The following is a 25,309-nucleotide window of genomic DNA, read 5'->3' as shown; positions in this document are numbered from 1 at the left end:
TTACATACCTTGATTTTGGTCACAGTTATCATCCTACAAGATGACAAAAATGTCCCCCAACTGTTGTTATCAGTTTAATTGTTAAATACTTGCATGAGGATTTTACTTGTCCCAGGGAGCCTTTGGGAGAAAAGTCGCGGCTTCCTTTTCTGCTGCTCCACTAGGCCTGCCTTGTCTTTTCTATTAGGGTCTGAGCCCTCAGGGCAAAGGTCATGTCAGCATTTAAACAGGAGTGCCAGGCCTTGGCATGGGGAGATGGCAGGTGATGTCTTGAGGTATCCAAGGTGTTCCAGCCACCCTCGCCTGAAATATATCGCCATTTCACATGGATAGGTCCTTCCCGCCTGTATTTTCTCATGGTGTCCACATGACCTCCCTGCGAAGCAGACACTCCCCTCACCCCTCATTTACATCTGGAGACACTTAGCCTCAGAGGTTTGACTTAGTGAGTGTCACACAGCCACTGAGGGTCAATACCTTGGACCAGGTCTTCTGACTCCAACTATGGTTGGAGCCTGTGAGGCTGATAGGCAGCTTTTTGCCTGTAGGACACCATGGAAGTTTCCTTTACTGAGCTGGGGGTGGAGACAAGAAAGGGAAGTGACATTCCCCAACTTCCTGTGGTCACTTTTGGGCATGTGAAATTTTAAATTCCATCTTCTCCAGAGGCCTCCTCTCTGCCTGTCTGACCTGTTGTCTGGCTCTTGCTAACAGGTTACCCTGTATTGGCCAAAGTTCCTTAGCCCTAACCTCAGTTGTGAACCTGAAGGTAAATTTGATGAAAGTATTTGATGAAAAGTATTTGATGAAAGTTGCTCAGTCATGTCCAACCCTTTGTGACCCCATGAACTGTAGTGACCCTGTGGACTGTAGCATGCCAGGCTTATCTGTCCATGGAATTCTCCAGGCAAGAATACTGGTGTGGGTTGCCATTTCCTCCTACAGGGTATCTTCCTAACCTAGGGATCAAACCCTCCAGATTCTTTACCATCTGAACCACTAGGGAAGCCCCCACCCTGCATATCCTTCCAGGATGCTGTCAGCCGCATGAAATCCATGCCAGGTCATCTGGTCTAGTGGAAACAGGGATCTGGAGTTGGGTTCAAATCCTGGCCCCATTACGTTTATTACTAGCAGTGAGAACCTTTGACTGCTGATCTTACCTCTCTGAGCCTCAGTATCCTCTTCTACAAGATACGGAAAATGATTCTCATAAGGACATTTTGAGAAATACATGAATTAAGATTTGAAATGTACCTCTAAGATGTTCAACACTTTATAAATGTGAGTCCTCTATCAAATTTTCCTGCTATAGAAAGAAGGTTCTTCTCAGGAGATGCTCCGTACTGGTAGCTGCTAGCTGGGGATCCTTGGGCCAGGACAAGGCCACCACATGAGCCATGTGATGAATCATGAAGAGTGTATACCCTCAGAAGCTCACTATTTGGTAGGGGAGCCCAGTGAGCAGAGATGGTGTAATTTGTGCAGTGATAAGAATCAATTAACAGAGGAAAGAGTAATTAAACTCCAGGTGGAAGTGGGTAGAAGGGGGTCAAAGAAGTCATCAAGCAACTGGGGTACTGAAGGTTTTATAGGAGTTTGAAAGAACATACAAAATTAATAGGCAGTTTTATTCATTAGTAATAAAGTTGCATTTTTAAATGTATATATGTTAACTTCTTTTGACTCTTACTAATACACTGAAATATTCAAATTCATCCACTCTCTTTTCCATTTCTTTCCTTTCTCCTCCCATTCTGCCTCTTCTTCCTACCATATGTTAAGGTCCTCAGTTCAGTTCAGTCCCTCGGTCGTGTCCGGCTCTTTGTGACCCCATGAATCGCAGCACGCCAGGCCTCCATGTCCATCACCAACTCCCAGAGTTCACTCAAACTCATGTCCATAGAGTCGGTGATGCCATCCAGCCATCTCATCCTCTGTCATCCCCTTCTCCTCCAGCCCCCAATCCCTCCCAGCATCAGAGTCTTTTCCAATGAGTCAACTCTTCTCATGAGGTGGCCGAAGTACTGGAGTTTCAGCTTTAGCATCATTCCTTCCAAAGAACACCCAGGACTGATCTCCTTTAGGATGGATTAGTTGGATCTCCTTGCAGTCCAAGGGACTCTCAAGAGTCTTCTCCAACACCACAGCTCCGGACAATTAAGGCCCTCAGCTGCTAACAATTTCTTAACAAGTTTTTGTATGCTTTAGTAGATCCTCAGAGATGCCATTTAGTAGATGCCATTTCACTCTGCTAAGTTTTTTTTCCCTGTTAAGTTTTTATAAGAGCTTTGGTATAGTTTTTTTTCCATTTTTTCTATACTATAAGCAGATTCTTTTGCTTTCTCAGCAGTGAACAAACTACCAGTTATTCGATATGTTCTGCATCACACCTGTACACAGGGGCTTGTGCCATCCCATCTAGTAGCCAGAACGACGTAGTGGAACAAGGACTGTTGGATCTTTTTCGTAGATGAGGAAGCCGAGGCTTAGAGAGGTTAATATACTGACATCTCGCAAGTATGAAGCCATATTTCTGCTCTGGAGTCTTTCCCATCGTTCTCTGCTGCCTGGCCCAGGGTCTTGCCCTGATTTTGTGCTGCTGGTTTTGTAACCCACTTGGTGTGGTGCCAAGTCTCCTCACACAGCTTCCTACCTACTACCGGGCTCTCAGAATCATGCAACAGCAGTAATTGATGAAAACCACAATTTCCCACTTCTCTTGCTTTTATTTCTGAGCTGCTTATAAGAAGCTAGGTTTGGCTTAAACTTTCTTTCTTGCTCTGTCTCTTCCGCTTAAGGAATGATAACAGGGTGCATGCACAGTGCTCCCAGGGCCCGGCCTGCATGTCTGAGGATGAGGCTCCAGCTTCGTCCTGCTGGGGACTCCCTGGTAACCATGGGTACCCCTCATCCTCTCTCTACAGCTGTATTTCCCCAGTGTGATCCAGGGCTCAGGTGCTCCCCAGCTATCCTGCCCACTGCCATAGGAGCTCCTGTGATGCAGTGGGCCTGTGTAATGTGCCAGAAGGGAGCCAGGTCTCGGTTTCAGGAAGGGAGTGTGAATCTGCCCAGCTGTGTGACCTTAGGCCCACCCACTAACCCCTCTGACTCAGTTGTCTGCATCTGTAAAGGAATGCAAGTAGAACCCACTTCCAGGCTCACTGTCTGGATGATGGGAGTCCATGGGAAAGGGGGCAGTTTCCTTCCCTCTGGCTCCACCTCCCAAGTGCTTTGGGGACTTGGCAGTGTTTCTGCAGCGGAAACCCAAAACACCTTCCCTAGGTGCAGTGCTTATCACACCTCCAGCACCCTGAGATTCTCACCTCCCGGATTTCTTGAAGCTCATTTGTGTGGCTGAGAAACTCCTCAAAGGAAGGGAACAGCCCATTGAGCTCTGCTGCTGTTTCTGTGGCGGCGCCTTCCTTTCTTGCCCGTCTGCCCTGCAGACAGCAGCTGCAGCATGAGTCAGTTGCCTGTATGTATTATCATTTCTTTTGCATCTCTCTGCAGAGAGGAGGATGCCATTCATTTAGCCAGTGTTTGCTGTGCCCAGGCTTCAGGTGAGGGGTGGGACATGGAGAGGGACCGACTCACAGATGCTGCCCTTGAGCTCCCAGGGGAAAGGTGCAGAGAGTATGACACACGAGCTGTGCTGTCACCTAGGCATGTCCTAGGGTGCTGTGGGAGAAGAGGACCCAGTGGCCTCTCCTGGGCACCCAGCAGACAAGAGCAGATCTTTAGAAGTGAGGAGGAGTCCACGCTGCACAAAGTCCAGACAGAGCCCTGGGGGAGGCGACACTGGGTGTCTGTCTGGAGCCAGGGCCAAGGGGTGCAGTACCTGAGTGGCCACGTCCTGCGAGTCATCTGCACGCTGACAACCTTTCGGGACCTTTCCCCCAAGCCCAAAACCCACACACTCACTGCCCACGCAGCATCCACCCTTTGACGTGTGATGGGCACCCCAGAAGCAATAGAACTAAACAGAAGTCTTATGCAGAAACCTAACCCAGCTCCTCCCCAGTCTTCCCCATGTTATGTGGCCCCACACGTGGGTGTCATCTTTGACTCTGCTCCTTCCCTCACCCCTCACTTTGTCTGCAGAATTGCCAGCTGTTCCATCACAGTATATCTTGAAAACCACCACACCTCCCTACCCAAGTCCAGCTGGTCTCCCGCTGGTCTCCCAGCTTCTACTCTGTCCCTACTGCCACCAGCCTTCCACACAATCAGGCAGAATGACCTTTTAAAAAGTAAATAATATTGTATCACTTCCTTGCTCAAAACACTCTGTGGCTTCTTAGCATCTTGAAATAGAATCTGAACTCCCTGCCCTGTCCTGCCTGCCTGCCCCTCCTACTTCCCTGGTTTCATCTCTTAGCACTCTCAGCCTTGCTCACTCCATTCCAGCCCCTATCTCCTTTCTGTCATCCTTTCTTGCCTCAAGGCCCTTGCACAGCTCTTCTCTGCCTGGATTACCCCCAGCGTTGCATGGTCTTTCCTCTGTTTAAAAGGCCCTGTCCTGTCCTACCCTTTACACCATCATTTTTTTCCTCTTACTCTGCTTTCTTTTTCTTCAGTAGCACTGGCTTTACATTATATATTTTTCTGTCTTCTTTATCATTTGTCTTATACCTTTGGGCTTCCCAGGTGGCACAGTGGTTAAAAAAAAAAAATCCACCTGCCGATGTAGGAGATGCAAGTTCGATCCCTAGGTTGGAAAGATCCCTTGGAGTAGGAAATGGCAACCCACTCCAGTATTCTTGCCTGGAGAATTCCATGGACAGAGGAGCCTGACAGGTTACAGTCCATGGGGTCGCAAAGAGTCGAACCTGACTGAGCATGCGCGCGCGCACACACACACACACACACACACACACACACACACACACACAGAAGTGTACATCCATGAGGATGAGCCCTTGTCTTGTTTCTCTCATTCACCACCCTATCTCCAGGCTCTCAAACAGAGCCTGGCACACAGTAGGTGATCATCACACATTAGGTCGGTAATCCAAAAAAATGAATGAATGAACAAATGCAAGTTAAGACTTGGCGTTTATTCCGTGGGCAGTGTGAATCTAGTAGACGTCTTTCAGGAGGTGAGTGACGTGGTCAGCGCTTTTATTTAGAAAGCCAGCTGGTGGCAGTGTGGAGGCTGGACTGGAGGAGGAGGCAGCAGAACTAGTGAGAGGCAGTTAAAATGGTCCAGGAAATTGATGCTGAGGCCTACGGAGCGCTCTGGAGAGGGAAAGAGGGGACTGATGACAGGTGGTGAAGACCTTTGAGTATCTTTGGTTCTTACCAGAATAACTTGGTATAGCAATCCTTTTAAAAGACAAATGGGAGGGCACGAGCTGGCCTGGGCGGGAGGCTGGTGACACTCCATAAAGTTTTCCTCCCTAGGTAGATGTCAGCCCCCGGGTGCATGTCCCCTGCCGTGCAGTTATCTCTCGGAGGAGAGACTCTGCTGCTCCAAACTCCCTGTTGAGTCTTTCACTAAGAAAGTTGTCAGTAAGTCAGTGACGGTGTCAGTAAGTCTAATACTTCTTTCTGCTGATGGGTTGATGTTACACATTACGAGCCACAATAAGTGGTTGATTCTTTCTTGCAATGGGTACATTTCTTTATATTTAACTCCAAAGGAGGCTCATGCTAACAAATTCTCTTTTTCATTAAGAATGCCTAGGCTCTGCTCAAGTTCCAGGTGGGGGTTACTGATAACTTAGGGGCTCAGCATCTCCCTTATGACAAACATGCCCAGGAACTCTTGTCCTCTCTTGGGTGTCCAGGGTATCAGGGAGTCAGATAAACAGTGGACCCACATTCCTAGACCAGGCAGAGCCGTCCTCTCTGGCACTGTCTGTTGAGACTGTCTTCTTAAGCTTGAATTATTTCTTTCTCCCCAAATCCCCAGTCCACCGCAAGTTTCAATGCAAAGCCTTTCATCTCTGAGTGCACAGATCCTTACCCATCTTGCTGAGGTGTCCCCTCTCTGTCCCTAAGGGGGACTAGGTCATCCCAGGCTCTTAAGCTTTGGTCCAGAGTTCCTAATCCTGTGAAGTGAAATGCTGTCCCATCTGTGTGGCCAGATGCCACCTCCCACGTCTTCTCCTCTCTTCCAAAGGTCCGGGAATGACTTTATTAGCTGCACTATAGCGCTTCCTGCATGCCAGGTACTGTGTTAAGCCTTTCACGTGCATTCTGTCTAATCTTTATCCTGCAGTGAAGTGTTAGTTGCTCAGTTGTGTCCAACTCTTTGTGACCCCACGGACTGTAGCCCGCCAGGCTCCTCTGTCCATGGAATTCTCCAGACAAGAATACTGGAGTGGGTAGCCATTCCCTTCTCCAAGGGATCTTCCCAACCCAGGGATCAAACTTGGGTCTCCTGCATTGCAGCAGATTCTTACCTTGCAGGGGTGAGTATTATTGTCCTTTTCACAGATGTGGAAGCTGAGGCTTGGCTGTGCAGTGAAGTTTAGTTGTTAAGAGTCTGGGCTGAGAGTCAAATAGACCCGGGTTTGAATCCCACTTAGCTGTGGACCTTCGGAATGCTACTTAATCTTTTTAACCTTCTTTTTCCCAAATCTAGAAACACATTCTTAGCCATCTTGCTGAGGTGTCCCTACTCTGTCCCTTAAGGGGGAGTAAATCATTCCAGGCTCTTAAGCCTTGGTCCAAAGTTCCTAATCCTGTTTGCTGTCCCTGTGAAGTGAAGGTAATATGGAAATTGTTCACAGTGTTGCTAAGATTACATATATTATTTCAGAAGATATAAGTACTTGCTTACTAAATGCTGGACTTTGTGCTGTCAGTAAATAACAGCTCATTGTAGATACTGCTTTCAGCATCAGTACCATCGTTGCCTTCATCCCCATCCCAAGGCTACAGGACTAGTCTGTAGATGGAGCCAGGATTTGAACCTAACCCTGCCTGGCTCTAGAGCCCACGTTCTTCCCCATGTCACACACTCTCAAGTTCATTTTGCCTGAGACTCTCTGGTCTGTAAGTTTGCTCTCTTGGTCTTCTTGATTGTCCCATTTGTTCCCATCTGGACAGTAGGCTCTGGAGAAGGCAATGGCACCCCACTCCAGTACTCTTGCCTGGAAAATCCCATGGACGGAGGAGCCTGGTAGGCTGCAGTCCATGGGGTTGCGAAGAGTCGGACACGACTGAAGCGACTTAGCAGCAGCAGCAGCAGGACAGTAGGCTCAAGCCAGGGCTCAGCAGACCCTCAGTCTCTTCCAGCCAGTGACCTCTTTTCAGTCATTGACTGGGCATCCCCAGTGGCTGCACTGTTCAGCAAAGAGCTTAGATGGTTTTCCTTGACTGTCAGTGTCGTGTTGTCTGCTGTGAAAGCTGGGAAGTTGAGGGGGGTTCTTGTGTGGTTGTTTATATCAGTAGGACTATCCAGAGAAAACAGGTGTGGCAGCAGAAAAGGCTGGTGGGTGTCCTTATCTTTTGGGGTCACCGATTACTTTGTGAATCTGGTGACATTTATGAAGCCTCTCTCCAGAAAAAATGCCATGATAAGGCCAACATTTTCCCCACAGCCCACCCAGGGATCCTGGCTGAGAAATTCAGACTCAGAAGGTTAATGCACATACTCGTAGGCTGTTCTGTGTCTCTAGGCTGTTTGTACTCGAAGGCTGTTGGGCCATCCTGGTAGCACTTGGAAATACCTGTTTTACTGATATGGTTTGCCATTTTCACTTCTTTCCCATATTTGAGAAATGTATCCACGCCTTAGAACTGACCTAGTCATTTTGGTGAGACTGACCTGCTGGTTTGCGCATAAATTCAAGCCATAACCTGCACCTAGCAGACCAACTGGAGAGGTTTTTTTTGGCCCCCAAAATCAGACTAATGGGCTTCCCAGGTGGTGCTAGTGGTAAAGAACCTGCTTGCCAATGCAGGAGACGTGGGTTCAATCCCTGGGTCGGCAAGATTACCTGGAGAAGAGAATGGCAACCCACTCCAGTATTCTTGCCTAAAGAATTCCATGGACAGAGGAGCCTGTGAGCTACAATCTGTGGGGTCGCAGAGTCGGACACAACTGAAGGGACTTAGCACATGCACACATCAGACTAATAGGAATTTAATGGCAATTTTGTTGTTGTTTAGTTGCTAAGTCATGTCCAACTCTTTTGCGACCCCGTGGTCTGTAGCCCACCAGGCTCCTCTGTCCATGGGATTTCCCAGGCAAAAATACTGAAGCGGGTTGCTGTTTCCTTCTCTATTTATCATGATATATAGATGATAATGGTGCATAAGCGTAGCTTCAGTAGGGTTTAGTGGTCTAGATTCAGGTAAATGTAACTCTCTACTTTTAAACTTCGTTTTTAAAATTTCAGTCGTAAAAAGTATGCTTCTTCCCCTTTCTTCATTCCAGTTTTCAAGGTGGGGGTCTGATTTACCTTACCAAGCACCTTAAATCTTCAGTCTTTTGACTTGCTTGTCGGCCTGCCCTTGGAGCCTTTCCAGAGAAGCGTGGAACAGGCCTGCCATTTCTAGCAGTAGCGGAGACTGTAGGTGTGGCTCCTGGTGGCTGCTCCCCTCCCTGATCATTCTTCGGGTCCTCCGGAAAAACAGGAACAAACCTTAATGGAATCCCCAGAATCTTTCCTCCTGCTCAGGCCACAACGCCAGTGCCCTCTGCAGTTAGAAGTGGGACTTGGATTTCGGGCACAGGAACTGAATTCATCATATATTAGATCATTTGCCAGAAAGCTTTTTCTGATGCGTAGTTTTTTTCTTTAAAGTATTTCTTCTTTGCTTCTTTTAAATTACAAAAGCAACAGATGCTCACTTCAAAGCCAGGATTAGAACTCTTCACGCCTGGCTTGGAATTCCAGCTCCATCAGCTCATTAGATGCGCAGGCCTGGGAAAATGCACACGCTCTCTGCAGCCTTGGTTTTCTCCTGGTGCCGGAGAAAGAAGAGTTCCACCTCCTAACACTGCAGCAAGAATTCAGGGAGATCGGTCCATAGGATGCTTTGCAGAGGTTTGGCGTGGATTCTTTGACTCAGTGACTGTTTTATTCAGCACCCGCTCCAAACCAGTCAGCATTCTAGTTGCTCTGGAAACACTCAATAACGAGACAGAGGGGGCCTCAGCTCCAGTGAAGCACACATTCTAATCAGAGGCGACACAAAGACTGAAGGCCATTTCAGAAATTAAGAAGCTAGAACCCCCCACCCTGGGTGGTTTGCGAGCCCTAGGAAGGATGCCTGGGGCCATCTCTGGAGGAGAGGCTCAGTGCTTTGACCCACGGGCCCCAAGTTTTCCAGGACACCCGGTGTGAACAGTTCTGCCCTCTACGGGTAGGTCCCGATTTTAAGTTTGGAAGATCTGACCAGTGATCACATGCAGGTTCTCCTTTACCTGGCTCCCCATTTCTGAGCTTGGGGCTCTGTTGCAGGGCCTTTAGAAAGCCTTCTGGCGAGCTTGAGAAGTGCTGCTCTCCGTTCACCCAGCGGAGCTGATGCTGAATGAGGAGCCTCTGCTGTGTCGGGAGGGAGGGTGATCTGTTTCTAGCCAGAGCCCACTTTGCTCCAGTGCTGCTGGTTGCAGATTCTCTCTCTGGGAGGCTCTCATGCTGCAGTCTCCCGATTCTCTGCATGCAGTTTTTAAATGGCTTGTGGAGGCCATATGAAAGCTGGGCCACCCCAACTTGTATGTTGGACCACAGGGCCATCAGCCCAACCTCCTATGCCCACCGCATCGCCCCTCTCACGTGGGCGTGAGATTTTAACTCATTGTTTAACTCAATGTTTAACTCAAAACATTACTGATTTTTAAAAATATTTTTAATTTTTAATTTACTTTTTGGCTTCACTGCATAGTATGTGGAATCTTAGTTCCCTGACCAGGGGCTGAACCCACTCCCCCTGTGGTGGAAGCACAGAGTCCCAGCCTCTGGAGCACCAGGGAAGTGCCATAGTATGCATTTTTAAATGACCGTTCAGCCTCTATCTTGGGCAACAGTGACCCAAACCGACTGGTGAGGGAAGCTGTTGAGTAGAAGGGCAGGCTGCCTCTGACTCACCTGTCACATTCATTGCTAACCTACTTTTGTTTGACCTTGATTTGCTCAGTACAATTAAAGACACCGTTGTAAACATGATGATTTAAGTCTAACATGTGATAGCCCAGGATCTTAACCACATGCAGGACCCAGGCAGATGGATGGACGGATGGGTAGTTAGTTTTACGCTTACCTCTGAATGGTAATTCGGTCACAAGGAAAAGGTTTAATTTCAAGAACACTGAGCAATTCTTTGCGACCAGATATGATGCCAAAGCAGCAGGCCTTGATGCCTTGCTCCTTGGCAGCTTAATCAGGAAATGGCCTAGATGGCCGCCTTTCAAGTGGGTCCTTGCAGTAGCCTGGCAACTGGCACAGGGTCATAATTGGAAGAATTTGGCTCCGCGTGTCTGTGGGTGTTTACAGTGCACTATAGGGCAGGGCTTCGTTTATTTATAGAGTATTGTGAGCAACAAGCAGCAGACGGCTCAAAAGCTACTAAATCTCAATTTATTTTTAACAAATTCCATTTTTCCCCTCATCCCAGAAGGAGAACTGAGTTATTAAAAAACAGTAAAAAAATACATCATCGCAGAGTATGCCATATCTAATTATGGGGTTGCCAGCATCGGCCTGCAGCCACGTTTTAAGGGCTTTGTAAATCAACCATCCATTCAATCTGTGAACTTATATGACTCCTATTCTTCATTTAGATGTAGAGGGAAGTTATTGGCAAGTGAGTGCTGATCAGAAGTTCTACACTGTCTAAATTAGGAGATGGAGGATATAAATATAGGATAGTGTACTTATGTTCTCAAAGGGAAATAAAAATCAGTCTTCATTGTCCATCATACTTAGCCATCCAAGCCTGTACTCCACCACACTAAATATCCACGGTAGGGCTGTTCACTCATTGTGATGGTGGATCCATGCTTCTCAGAGGAGCTATATCGTGGTATCTCGCTGAGGCCGACCCTGAGTAATTATTACCCATGTATGTCTTGAAACGATGTGACTCCAGTGCTTTTTGGCCTCCTGGAGCATCAGAACTGGATGAGACTTCAGAGACCCTCTAGTTCAAGTACATCTTATTGTAGTTGGGGAAGCTGAGGCTCAGACAGCAGTGACTTGGGCCCCATGGCGAGTCGCAGCAGAACTGCCCTGAGGCCACAGTCTCTACCCTTTTCTCTGACGGTCTCTGCTCTACTGAGCTTGAAGCTAATGAGTTAAACAGATCTGATTTCTGCCCTTCAGGGTTCACAGTCTCAGACAGACAGACAGTTTGGTCGAATAATCATCATATGCGTGAGTGAACCAAGTTATATGTACAATAAACCAGCTAGTGAGTGGAGGAGATGATGGTTAAGAATGGGGTAGTTTTGGAATCTGTGTGTTTGGATACCAAGGCGAAGGTAAAATCAGTTGCTCTCTGACCTACTTGGGCAGAGCTTTATAGATGCTATGAAGTTTCTGATGCAAAAAGGTGCAGCACACTTGCTGTGTGTTGCAGGAGGGGAAGTTTGGTGCATCCGTGGGTGCTAGTGAGGGGATATAAATATTGCAGTTTTGGAGTGCCTGGGAGTGGATCACTGGGGAGACTTCAAGGGAACTCCAAAGGGAATGGTCTGAGTTTTGTGGGATGCTCTGCCCTATCCTGGGACAGTGGAGGGAAGGGGCGTGAGTGTTGCTGTTCTCAGCCCTCCAACCTCTAGGTTGAAGGGTGATAGCAGATCATGGTGGTCTTTTTCTCTGACCCTCAGGATCCTTCTTTGTGTAGCCCTCTGGGCGGCCAGTATCTATGGACGAGGGCTGGCATGGGAGCTGGAACATGTGTCTCTTTCTTGCCCTGGACCGATGCCCGGGGCATGCCTGGGCTGAGTGGGCTCTGGGTGTTAGTTCTTTCTGAGGCTGGGAGGGGAAAGAGGAAGGCTTTCTGAGGAAGGAGGGGCTGTGGAAGCTTCTGGGGTAGACTCCTCTTGCAGCGCTGGAGGGCAGTGATTTTCAGTTGAGGTTGTAGCGGGCAGCACAGAGAGGAGTGAGTGGGAGGGAAGAGGTCACAGGCCAGAAGAAGCAGTGGGAGTTACTTACAGACAGACAAAAAGCCAAATGGAGAGGGAAGGACAGTGACGTGCTGGGACTGAGGAGTCCATGGTGGGAAGGGAGGAGTTGGGGCCACTGCAGGCCAGGCCCCGAGTTACTCAGGCTGGGCCTTCGGGTTACTGAGCACACTCTTCTCTAAGCAGAGAGTCTGTCTTCCTGCCCAGTGAGTGCCTTGCCACTCTGGACAGTGGTTCTCAAACATGTTGCCAGGTGTTTCCATGTGGCAAAGAATAAAGTCAGTACATGGAATATCCTCGGTGTCACCTCCATAATTTGTTGGGTTTTTTTGTTATTCTTTTGATACCTACAGCCACTCACCTGCTTTTGAGTTAAGAATGTATAAATTAGCAGTTTCCACTACCTGGAACATAGCTGATAAGCTTTTGTTGTTGTTGTTTAGTTGCTAAGTCATGTCCGACTCTTTGTGACCCCATGGACTGCAGCACGCCACTCTCCCCTGTCCTTCACTACCTCCCTGAGTTTGCCGAAACTCATATCCATTGTGTCGATGATGCCATCCAACTGTCTCATCCTCTGTCACCCCGTTCTCCTCCAGCCCTCAATCTTTCCCAGTATCAGAGTCTTTTCCAATGAGTCGGTTCTTTGCATCAGGTGGCCAAAGTATTGGAGCTTCAGCTTCAGCGTTAGTCCTTCCAATGGACATTCGGGATTGATTTCCTTTAGGATTGACTGTTTTGATCTCCTTGCTGTCCAAGGAATTCTCAAGAGTCTTCTCCAGCACCACTGTTCGAAAGCATCAATTCTTCAAAACTTAGCCTTCTTTAGGTCCAACTCTCACATCAGTACATGACTGACTACTGGAAAAACCATAGTTTTGATTGTATGGACCTTTGTCGGCAAAGTGATGTCTCTGCTTTTTAATATGCTGTCTAGGTTTTTCTTCCAAGGGGCAAGCATTTTAGTTTGAGAAGTTCATACTTTTTCTCAAATGCGTGTTGTAGTTTTAATGCAACCTAGCAATATTTTGGTTGATAAAATAAAAATTTTCATTTTTATAGTTTATAAAGGTAACACGATTTCAATGTGGTAGATTCCTCCTGTGTGTCCCACCTCTGAACCAATCTTCAAGGAGCAAATTCTCCTCTTTCTGTCTTGCGTCCTGCTCCTGGCATTTAACTGTGTCCCAGCATCTTTCTCTGTGTGCAGCTCACCCCAGGAGACCAAGGAAACCTGGGTCAAGGGCTGTGTCAGTTAAAGGTTCCAGGATAAAGAACCCTGAAACCTTCGCCTGAGAAGAGGTTGGGAAGTTGCCTGTGGCCTTCCTGTCCCAGTCCCAGCCCATGGAGTTATTAGCAGGCCTGGTTGCTTCATATTATGTGTCCCTATGTAGCAGTGGCATTCATAGTTGATGCCAGCTTTAAATTCTCCAAAGTAAGGCAGTGTTCATGGTTCATGGCCACAGCTCTGTCATTTCACTTTCTCTGAATCACTGTGCCAGCCACCCAGCTGGCATTCAAGAAACACTTTTGGTTCATTGAGCCACTGCTGGTCAGAGCCCCTGCTGCCTCGGCCACCACCACCTGGAGTACTGAGAGCTTCAAGTGAAAGTCCTGAGGGTTGTGAATGTTCAGACCTGTCCAAAGTCCAGCCTCCATCCTTCAGGCTGGATAAGCCACACCCTGGCTATCAGCACATACTTGCTCCTTATCAGAGTGACAGAATGGCCCAGGGGAAGGGCGTCCAGGGGTCACTTCCTGTGGCCACCCTCCTGTGTAGGAAGACCCCATCTGTGCTGATCAGGACAGTCAGGCCCTGGTCCCCTCGGGGGCGCACACGCCCAGCCTCCTGCTCCCCCCGTTATGGGTATATTCCTCTGTTAGGAAATCCTTCTTTATTCTAATCCAGATCTGCCTCTTGGCACTGTTTTCCTCGTTGACCTAGTTCTGCCCTTTGTACCAACACAGAACAAAGGTCCATAGGCGGGCCTTGGTAGAGTTTGGAATTCGTGCTCACAGGCCCCCTTCCTTTCTCCTCCCAGCCTCCCATCTCCCTCCCCAGTGTCTGTGTTCTCCAGCGCCTTCCGCTGCCCTTGTGCAACATGGCAGTCCATATTAATAGTAACAATTGGCAACATTCATTGAGTGCTTTTCAAAGGCCAGGGGCTGTCCTAAGCTCCTTACGTGAATTTTCTTACCGTTCACAATCAGCTGTGAGGTGGGTACTGTCAATAGCTGCATTTTGCCAATGAGGACCTGAGGAGCAGAGGTCAAATGTTGTCCAGAATCACACAAGGAAGTGGTGGGGTGAAGACTGGAGCTGGGTGGTCTGGCTCTAGTGCCCAATGCCCTTAGCTGTGGGCCATACTATCTTACGGCCATAGGGCTGTACTATCTTATAGCCATAGCACTGGAAGTAAGCCCATGGTGCATTAGATTGGGACTGGCCCCTACTTTGACTGATTTTGCAAGGAATCATTTGGAGGGAGCCTGAGTTGAACCATTTCCTATGAAACATCCTCAGAATTTGTTTTGACAGAACAACTGCAGTCCAGAGGCCTTTGCCTTGTCACCAACAAATGGGTTCATCCAAACTTTGCCAGGCCCTGCAGGGTTCATTGTGCGGTGGATTTTGATCAGGGTGACAAACGTGGGCTCTTAGTATTTTCTTTTCCTGCACATGAAGTCCAGTGCAATAGGTTTCGTGTTCAGAATGCTTCATCATGATTTTGGTGGCCATAAAGCAGAGAGGGAAAAGTGCCTAAGACTTCGAAGACTGGACCATAGCTTCAAGTTCCTAATTCAGTATTCAGTCTCCCAGAACAGCCCCAGCGGTTGTGGAAGGGAGAGATGCAATACCGCCTACCCTCCAAAGCTGGGATGGCAGGTGCCAAATATACATTTTCCTGAAATGAAGGGTTTTGGAAGCACAGGTGAGGGAGATGAGAAAGGGCGTGTCAAGGCCAGTCCAAACTGGACTTGGGTGCTGTGTCCCCGAGCTGTGCGACTAGGTACAGGTCACTTGTGGTCTCTGTTTCCTCTTCTGTAAGATAGAAGTAACAGTGTCTTTTCCTAAGGATGCTTCTTTTAGGGTTAAATGAGCAAAGGCAGATGTGCATGAAGCTGCAGTGGTTGTTTCAGACCGTTTCCCACACCTGATAGCTCAAGGTTTGGTGACCAAGCTCTCGTTCACTGTGTGCCCTTCCTACTTGGGTAGCATGGGCCCAGCCCTTCAGCTGCCTACTGCCTTGAGGCATGGAGTGGGATTGTGGGGGTGTGGGGTCTTCTGGGGCAGTAGCCATCCCCAAGACCCAGCCTGCAGCCACATCAGTCACCCTGCCCTGACCCCAACGCTCAGGCCAGGTTGCCCCAAGAGTCCAGGAAAAGGTGATTCATTAAGAGTCTGCTTCCTGTGCTCATGCGTCCCTGGGCTTTCCTGCTCCAGGCGGTGGTCACACACGGGCTGAGCCAGAAGTGCTGGGAAACAGGGTTTGAACCATCTTTCTCTTCATCAGTTGTTTTTTTAGATTGCATGCATCCTGGTTACTATGTTTTAGAGGTAAGCAGCCAAGTGAGGGACCTGATTTCTGAGGTCTGGACCCAGAAATCTGGAAGGAGAGCAGCTTGGAGCAATATAAATAGGACTCGATAAAATATGGTTCTGTAATTACCAAAAACGGGGCCCTGACCAGTGGCCTAGCCTCGCTGAAACGTAGTGTCTCTGTCAGAAAACTGGGGGCAATAATAGAACTGACCCCACAGGGTGGGAGGAGGATCAGATGAGATCCTCGATGGCGTAACATTATAACAATCCCCTTTCTTCTCCACCATCTACTCTGCTGTTGATTTCTTATATGGCTTTGAGTAACTATTTTACCCCCCCCTCTTTGACCCTTCTCTTTGCAGAAGAGTTGAAACATACTGGTTCTGAATGGGTGCGTAGTGCCCCCTATAGGACATCTTGGGAATGTGTGGGGTGGTTGGGCTGTCACTGTGGGGGTCAGGGCTTTTTCCGGGTGGGGCAGGGCAGCAGAGATTCTGGATTAATACATGGAGAACAAAGAACTGTCCAGCATCTTACCCAGTTTCCTAAAGTTCAGAGGGAACTCGTATAGGTGAAACTGTGTATGTAATGACCTGGGCCTGGAATCTGACTTCATTTTACATATAAACAAAAATAAATTTTGCATGTTTTTAATATATACTGAATTTTCCAGAAACACAAGCACTGAAGTATATGAGGTTTACCTATTTGTTACAAATAGCTACAGGCATCTCATTAAATCTTTCACTATGTCTGCAGAGTAGCTGTGCCCAACCTCTGCATATTGATGGATGTATTATTTTATTTTAACTAACTTTATTTTCTTTCTTCTTTCTATTACAGCCATGTTGATTGTCTTGAAATTGTAAGTGTTGGCAGGTTATATGATTTACAAATTTTATTTCAAGTGAATGAAAAGAATATTAAAAATATCTGTATTGAGTCTTTGAAAGTATGAGAGAGAGGGGGAGGGAGAGTTTGTGTGTGTTAGCTTATAAATCAGCTGGAGAAACCTTAGGATAGACTTGAAATAAAAAGAAATGGTTTCACTTAGAAATGTCCTTTTACATGAGGATATGTAATAGAAGTCAGAATTTAACTGCATCCCTTGTCAGAGAAATAAAGTGTTTTGATGTCTCCCCTGGCCCTTTTAGAAAATATATAATCTTAAGAGTCTAAAACACAGTTTTTATCATCATCTTTTTTCAACTTGGCCATCTCTGTTTTTTTCATCCCTCCCATCTGTGTGTGTGTGTGTGTGTATTACCATCTATGTGTAGATTTTTCAGAAAGGAAAACCAGGCAGGCCTTCTTGCTTTTTACTAAGTTTGTTTTTGTGACCTCTGCCTGAACAAATGGATGGTACAAATTTTGCAAATTACCTATTCCCGTGCTTTATTTTTCCACTGAGGTGATTGCCCTTTCATGGATTTACAGCAGGTTTTATTTTTGTTTTGTTTCACTTAATTCAGAAAGGGTAATATTTCTTTACCTGCCACAGAGCTCTGGAGTCAGATGACCCTTAGTTTGAATCCCGGCTTTCCCGCTCGTGTGCTAAGCATTGACAGGCAGTTTACTTGACCTCTTTGAGAATTCGTTACTTCTAATTGAGAACTAGATGAAAAAACACTGCATGGTACAGAATAAAAGCCCAGTGCGTGGTTTCTGCTGCTAGTTTTTGTGTCATTTTTGTTGTGATTCTTGCACTGAATATTTTTCTCAGAAAAAGTATCTTGAGCTCTACAACTCACGTTGTTTGAGATTCTTAGACATGTAACTCTCACTTGCTGTTACTAAGGCTCAGAAAAATGAAACTGAAATCACTGAAATTTTGTTTATTCCTTGAGTAGGAAAGAGACCAATGAAAGAAAACAAGCAGATTCCATTTTAGTTAAAGGAGGAACTTGCAGGGTTATTCCTGGGGTCAGGAAACACTCAGATGAACATCTGAGATCTGGGGCACTGGCAGGAGGCCTTGGCACTCATCATACAATTAAATCGTCACCCTCAAACCGTGTTTGCCAGGGCAGGAAAGTGGACAAGTACATTTCAGAAAGGTTCCCAGGCATTCCAAACTGGAACAGGGAGGACCATCTGATTTACTGTTTAACCAGTTAAACGCATGAGCCATGCGCCTCCAGCACTGTGGTCGATTGACAGCCTTGTGACCCGTTTGGGCATCCTTGAACCGGAGGCGGGAGGCGGGTGGGTGAGAGCCAGCCCTGCCGTCTTCCTCCTACGTGGGACATCGCTTTAGCTTTTCTTTGCTGAGTCTCTGCAGCAACCAAGCGTATGCAGAGTTCCAGCTCTGGGAGTTGGGCACGTCGGGGTTCTGTCTTTGATCCCCCATTCTGGCTGTGTGATTTTGGACAAGTTGCTACACCTCTCTGAGCCTCAGTGCCATCTTTTTACATGATGGTGATCATAATACCTTCCCTAAAACATCGTGGTGAGGACCAAATGAGCTGGGTAAGGGCTAGCACCATCCTCAGCATGCGTGATGCTCAGTCAATAGGAGGTGGGCGCTGCTCCAGGAAGGCAGGCGGCAGCTGCTCCAGGAAGGCAGGCGGCAGCTGCTCCAGGAAGGCAGGCGGCAGGTACATGGATCACAGTGGAGTCTGTGATGCAGACCTCCCACTCAACATGTCCCCGACTGTCTGCTCTGCCCTGCTAGGTGGACCACAGGAAGGCTGCTCTTCCTCCAGCCGTCACACGGGGCATGCTGCCCAGCAGGGGAAGTTCAGGGGGGATCTTCTCTCCCACTGGCCCCCTGGGCTGGGGGCCTTTGTTCTGTTCATGGAAAGAGCTACAGCCCTCACGCCAGAAAACATGTAGAATCCCACCGGCTGTTCCCTCACAGTATATTCAACACTCAGCAGCTTCTCACCACCCCACCATGGCCACCCAGCCCCAGCTCCTCTTAGACCTCACATCCCATTCATCTGCACAGCCTGCCTGAAAATATACCTCGAGTTCTTTCAGTCACTCCTCAGACTGGGCCTGAGTTGTGTCATCTTTTCCTGACTGTTCACTGGTCTAGATGTTTCCTCACTGGCCTTCACTGGTGATGCTGCTACCTTTATCACACACACACCACCTGCCATATACACTCACAGACGCACACACACACACAGCTCCTCCATCACTGTGCATGGCTTTATGCACAGCACCTCCCCCACAGGGTCCCCCATCCCCACCTCGCTTCTCAGCACCGCAGCCAGACTTAAATCCCAAGTGGGTCATGCCATCCCATTTCACTCAGAGTCAAAGCCAAGGTCCTTACAGGGGTCTGCCCAGCGCCCTGTGGCCTCCACCACAGCCCTCTGCACCGGTTCCTCTCTCGCCTGGAACACTCCTCGCTTCTCCTCCAGCTCCCCACATCTCCTCCTTCCTCCCCAGTGCTCCTCCTGCCCCGTGGCTGACTTTCCTCCCCAGCACTTCCCACCTCCCAGCATTGTTTACTTCTTTATCCCTCTGCTGGCCTCGGTCACCAGAATGTATATGAGAGGAGGACAAGGGTCTGTGTCCCCTGCCCCAGCCCTGCCGTGGAGAGCAGTGCCTGGCACCTGGATGCTTTCAGTGAATATCTGTTGAAAGATTCACGGAGGATTGTGGGACCGCACACGCATAGTGTCTTCATCATTACAAAACTGTCCCGAATTGAAATTTGACTGCCACGGGCAATCTGTGGTGGAAATTTACTCCGATTACCAGTTCTTTCACTGTAGAAGTTACCTGGCCTACAGGGGTGCCTAGTAAGTTCTGTTGGATGCATTACTTTGGGGCTTTGGGGCCATGGTAGCCATTTGAGGCCTCCTTCCCCATCAGCCCAACCCTGCAGTGGGTGGGACGGTGTCCTCGGACCCCTCTGAGCCAGGTGTCCCCCCGCTTCCCCACCGTGCATCCTGGTTCTGGCAGCACTGTCAGCTGCTGGCCCCCTTCCCCTGTATCTCCATCTCTGCAGGGAGGTCATCGTCCTTTGCTTTCACCGTCTCATCTTCCTAGGAACTCTGCTGCTGCTGCTGCTGCTAAGTCGCTTCAGTCGTGTCCGACTCTGTGCGACCCCATAGACGGCAGCCCACCAGGCTCCCCCGTCCCTGGGATTCTGCGGGCAAGAACACTGGAGTGGGTTGCCATTTCCTTCTCCAGTGCATGAAAGTGAAAAGTGAAAGTGAAGTCGCTCAGTTGTGTCCGACTCTTAGCCACCCCATTGACTGCAGCGCACCAGGCTCCTCTGTCCATGGGATTTTCCAGGCAAGAGTACTGGAGTGGGTTGCCGTTGCCTTCTCTGGTAACTCTACAGTTTTGTTATTATTACCTGTTGATCTGGCTTTCTCGTTATTGTCTTCGCAGCTTCCCATGGCAGTTATTGCTCTGATTTTAGTTTAACTGGCGGTAGGACAAAAGGGGCGGACTCTCAAAGCAGCATCCTCGGTTTCAGATTTAGAGGCACTCTCCACGCTGCCCACTGTAGCACACGGGCCTCCGGAGTGTTCTCCAGCCCCACTCCCAGGTCCCTCTTCAGGCCTTTCCCCATCACCCTCATCCTCTCCCTCCTACTCCCAGAGCTTATCCACTGGCCAGGCCCTCCCCTCTCCCCCAGCGGCTTCTCCTCCCACTGTTTCTGCGCCCCTTCACCCCAGATTTGTAGCCCAAGCTTGCTTTCTGTGACCTCCATACTTATGCCCAGCCCCCGGCCTTCTGCTCCTGGTCTCACCTCGCAGCTCAGCACTTTGGTAACCACGGTTAACCCAAGAGGCATCCTAAGTGCTTTTTGTGCATTGGCCTCATTCAATCTGGGAAGAGAAATCCTCCTCTTACAGGCGAGACAGCAGCTCCCAGAGGTCATGGAACTGGCCCAGCACACAGCTAGTCACCAGCAGGACTGGGATTTGAACCCAGGCTGTCTGGCTTCAGAGGACTGACCACTGCCCCGTCCTCTCTTCCTGTCCCCATCATGCCCTCCCCTGTTTGTCCACCCCCCTGCCTGACGCTCGGCAGGAGGGGAACCCTCGCTCTTCCTTGGTTCCAGCTTGGGGAGTCGGGGTAGGTCACAGGCCTGGTTGACCATCTCTGGATAAACTCGCACCGCATGGCCTTGCCCACCAGGGAGCTCTGCGGCTCCTCAGGTCCTTCCCCACTTTGCAGTTGGCCTTGCTCTCTGCCAAGGCACAAAGGTGAAGGCTGTTCCATATAATATTGCTCAGTGCCCCATCTTTGCTTCTGCTTCCCCTCAACACCAGCATCCTTCTCTTTGTGTGTGTGCTAAGTCACTTCAGTCGTGTCCGACTCTTTGTGACCCCACGGACTGTAGCCCACCAGGCTCCTCTGTCCATGGGATTCTCCAGCAAGAATACTGGAGTGGGTTGCCATGACCTCCTCCAGGAGATCTTCCCAACCCAGGGATCAAACCCCCACCTCCTGCATTGGGAGGGGAGAGTTCTTTACCACTAGCGCCCCCTGAGAAACCCCTCCTCGTTATCACCAAATAACAGCAGTACATCCTTTTGTTTCCTTTAAAACAAGAGGCAGATGTTTTCCACAATTTTTTTTTCAACATCAGGTAGCAGGCTCTTTGGTGGAAAGAGGGTTCATTCCCTGAGTCTTTAGGGCCAAGCTCTATTCTCTTAGTCTGTAGCATGTTTTTTAAAAAAGGTGGGGGAGAATAGAAAGAAAAGAAACAGCAACAACATGAAGCCACGCTGATGTGTCTTTGGTTAATCATCCTTCTTGGTGTGGGGCAGGAGGGGTCATCCCTGTGTCATCATTAAATGCAGGGGTGTGTCAGGGTTAAAGGTCAGGAGGAGAGCTTTGCCCTCAGGTGGCTGCCTCCCAGAGCTGACAGGACAGAGCAGCCAGGATGTACAGACCCAGAGCATGCCCTGCCTCCCCAGACATCGAGCATCTCCCCCAGGCCCTACACTGGGCACCTGGGTGCAGAGGAGAACGAGGCCTGGATCTTTCTGAGGCAGGCAGCCCCCCTTCCCCTGCCCCCAGCAACTTCAGATTCCATTGCCATCCTCCAGGGAGTGCGGAGAAATCCTGGGTCTCAGCCGGCGGGTGGGCTGAATGCACGTGAATGCAAGAGGCAGAGGGCGCAACGGAGCAGAGGGTGTGCCCTGGGTGGAGGAGGCAGCCAGGGACAGGTGGGACAGAGACCTCAGACATCGGGCTTTTCTCAGAGGATCCGAGAAGCTGACAAAGCCATGCCAAGCACCTTCTGGCATGGAAGTGGGCAGGGAAGGAGGGGAAAGCAGGATTGCTGCATCCTGAGTGATCCTGCAGAGCAAGCGTCCCTTTAGCGTGCCCCACCCAAGTTTTGTCCACTAGATGTTGGGTGCAGGAAAGCATGGGGACCAGTCCCTGTGAGCAGATGGAGACCCTGCTGCTCCCCGACCGTCGCCCTCTGCAGGGCCCTGTTCAAGGTTCCTAGAAGCCCTGCAGAGGAGAAACACAGCCTTTAACCAGAATTCCCCACACTTCTTTGACCATGGGTTCCCCCGTCCCATGTCTTTGCATTTAAGTCTCATAGAGTTGGTGTTCTGTGACAGCTCTTTGGGAAGTGCTGCTGTGGAGAATTTTTCAATCTCTGCATACTCTGGAATGTGCCCACTTCTTATTTTGCATGGAGGCCATGCTACATAGAGGAAAGACTATGGGCTTTAGATAGGACTGACCTGGGTTTACATCTACCTTCCTGTGAAATCTCTGACTTTGCTCAGGTTACCTAACCACCTCTCTGAAACTTAGCTTCCTCATTTTTAAAATAGGAGAACATTAGCCACCTAACAGGGCTGCTGTGATGGTTAAATGAGAAAATAATGATAGTTTTCCACGTGGAGGGCTCATCATGTGTCAGATACAATGGAATCTGAAGCCACCGGGGGACTCACATGTGCTGCCTCCCCCAGAAAGATCCAGGCCTCGTTCTCCTCTGCACCCAGGTGCCCAGGGTAGGGCCTGGGGGAGATGCTCGATGTCTGGGGAGGCAAGGCTTGCTCTGGGTCCGCACATCTGACTAAGCATGTTTTGCCTCTCTTTTCATCTTCGCCACAGCTCTGAGGCAGGATATATTGTCATCCCTATCTCCCAGGTCAGAAGGCCATGACACACCAAGTTAAGGGTTGTGCGTATGTTGGAACTGAGATTTGCACCCCAGGCACTAATGCCTGGTAGGGTCAGGCTTTGGAGCCTCACCGTCACCCCCCAGCAGAGAGCATGCTCCAAACCACCATGTCATAAAGGGCCTGGTGCACTGAAGGCACTAAGGAATATCCGTTCCCTTTTCAGGAGATTCATGGGTATTTACTGGGAGATTGGTCATTCCTGGACTCCAAGTCACTCTGCAGTCTTTCTTATTAAACCTGTTAAAGGAGTAATCTGGATCTGCCTGTCTATTCATTGTTTTCTGCACATAAAAATTCTCCTTCAACCAGTTTCCAAAAACGTTATGACTCTTCTCTTACGACCTCTCTGCTTGGCCTTCATATGCTGATCCACCTCAGTTTGGTCAGCAGCTCGACTGTCTACCCGTACTGGGCCAGTCTCCAAACTGGTCCCACCGGTGGTCTGTGCATCCCCATCCAGGACCAAGGGTCCTTCCAAAAAGCACTGTGGATCTGTAGCTTGTTCCTCTGGCTTTTCTCCTTCCTATACTTCAGTGATAGACTTGGCAAAGGTCTAAGAAGGCATCCCTTTCTCACTCAGTCAGCAAACATGTACTTAGCACCATTGCTAGGCTAGGAGTATGCCCTGTATTGTGCCTCTTAATTAGATCGCAGAATCTCACAGCCCTCAGTAGGCCTCCAAGACTGGAATGCTGTAGACTCTCCTCTGTCCATGGTGTTGGGGATCTTTTCTGCATCGACCAGCCTTGTTCACAATCTAATCCAGAATTCACAGTCCCTGCCCCTTGTGCGACCCTCTCAACAGGCCCTTCAAGTCCTGTAGTTCCAAGTGCAAGCTCCTTGATTTTTGTTTGATTTCAGGATTCCCAAGCATCTAAAGCTTCCAGCAGGACTGGGTACACAAGCGCCACAAGCGGGATTCTCCGCAGGCCCCTGACAGCCGCTGCACGTACACTGTCCTCTGCGCAGAACATCATTCCAACTATCCAACCTGCCAGGCAAGCATCTACAACACCTGGTTCAAGACTCACCTCTTCCCTGGTCCCTCCTCCTTCCATTTCCCTGCACACACCATCAAATAAGCTAATCATTTTCTCCTCTGTTCTGCTCCTATACTTCAGCTACGTTGCGGCCCACAGCTAGAAAAAAAGGCACTCCTTCCTCAAGACACTTGACCACCACCTGCTGGAAATTTAGGGTAAATGCTCTACAAATCTCTGCCACTTACAGAAGTGAAGGTGCATACTGGCATTGGGTAGGGTGCTGCTCGCATGACTGCAGGCAGGGCGCTGCCTTTTGCAGTGATCACGATTGAGGGGATTTAAACATTCCCCTCTGTGTCCCGGGTGCCCTGGCTTCCACTTGGGCTGAAGAAATGCTTGCTTAATGATACTGGGGCAAGCCCTTGTTACCTTAGACTTGAGGCACCTGGTTTTGTGGGTGAATGATCGCTAAATCCATCTGTTTTAAAGGAAGGCAACCAAACTCCCCACAAGCTGTCAGAATAACCAGAGGGTCTCAGGGGGATTTGCAGTGGGGCCAGCGACCCTTCAGTCTGTTATCTCTGCTCAAAGGCCACCACCATAGGAACAGACCAGAGCAACTCCACATTCCTCCCCATAGTAAACCTCAAGTTGAGAATATGATGGAGAATTGGAGCAGGTGCTGTGTCCAGGGCAAGCTCCTTGTATGTTGTGGGGAGGCAGAGGTGGCCACACAGGGGTCCTTGCAGGGAGCTGGGGGTTTTGTGGGAAGTCCATCAGTGAGCACGCAGCTGACTAGACAGGGTAAGCAAGGATGTTGATTCACTATCATCCATATTTTCCTAAGCCATGCCCTTTTATTAAGCCACATCACCAAAAACCAGTACCCCAGTGACATCTGGGACTTCATAAAGTGGTCTCAATAGAGCTCCATCTAGCTGTTACACTTGCAGGTGGGGGCAGGAAGGGGGACATGCTTTTACTAGGGTCCTTATTTTCCCAGAGCCATCTGGCATAGCGTTGTTCATGTCCCACAGTCTCCCAAACAGGTACCCCTCTTTGGTAACCTTAATGAAGGAAGAGGGCTGATCCTTTCCCTCTCTGCCCTGGCTGCCAGGAAGCCCAGAGACAGTTTCTGTAGCTTTCCTGAACCAGGATTGCTTCTTATCGCTTCCCTGATTCCTTCTCCAGGAGTGCTTGTTTTGGGCTGTTTGTCTTTTCCACTGTGGGGATGGCTTTGGGGGCTGGATGGGCAGTGATGTGGCAGAAGAAAGAAGAACCACCAGTGAGCCAGACACACATGGGTTTCAGTCCCCACCTGTTAACCGTGTCATCTTAAGCAAGATGTCTTTACTTCTTCAATGCTGAGTTCCTTACCTGGAAAACTGGGGTAATGACCACGAGGAACAGATAGGTTACTGTAAAGATTAGACTCTGCCAGTGTGACCTGCACTGTTCCCTCTCCCTCCTCCCAGGTCAGGCTTGGCCTGTGGCTCCAGGATCGGAGTTGGTTTTTCCTTCTTTCTGCCTCTGTCAGTCGGCCTAGGATGAGGGATACAGCAGAGAAAAG

General features: G+C 49.1%; 1 protein-coding gene across 13 annotated transcripts in view; it reads left to right on the top strand.

Moving 5' to 3' along the window:
• The window catches only part of ARNTL (aryl hydrocarbon receptor nuclear translocator-like), a 108,964-nt gene that overhangs the window by 43,877 nt on the left and 39,778 nt on the right, over positions 1-25,309 (top strand). The window contains exons 1-2 of one of the 13 annotated variants that reach the window (XM_010830593.1): positions 4,851-5,514; positions 23,618-23,954. The exons of 11 other annotated variants lie outside the window; for them this stretch is intronic. The gene's annotated coding sequence lies outside the window, so the exon portion shown is untranslated. Of the gene's footprint in view, positions 1-4,850; positions 5,515-23,617; positions 23,955-25,309 lie in introns of those variants that run through there. One more of the 13 variants, XM_010830587.1, reaches the window with a different exon arrangement.

The sequence above is a fragment of the Bison bison genome, unplaced genomic scaffold, assembly GCF_000754665.1.
Source record: "Bison bison bison isolate TAMUID 2011002044 unplaced genomic scaffold, Bison_UMD1.0 scf7180017864518, whole genome shotgun sequence".
NCBI classification, from domain to species: domain Eukaryota; kingdom Metazoa; phylum Chordata; class Mammalia; order Artiodactyla; family Bovidae; genus Bison; species Bison bison.
Note: the sequence above shows the minus strand (reverse complement) of the source record. Positions and strands in the feature narration are given on the sequence as shown.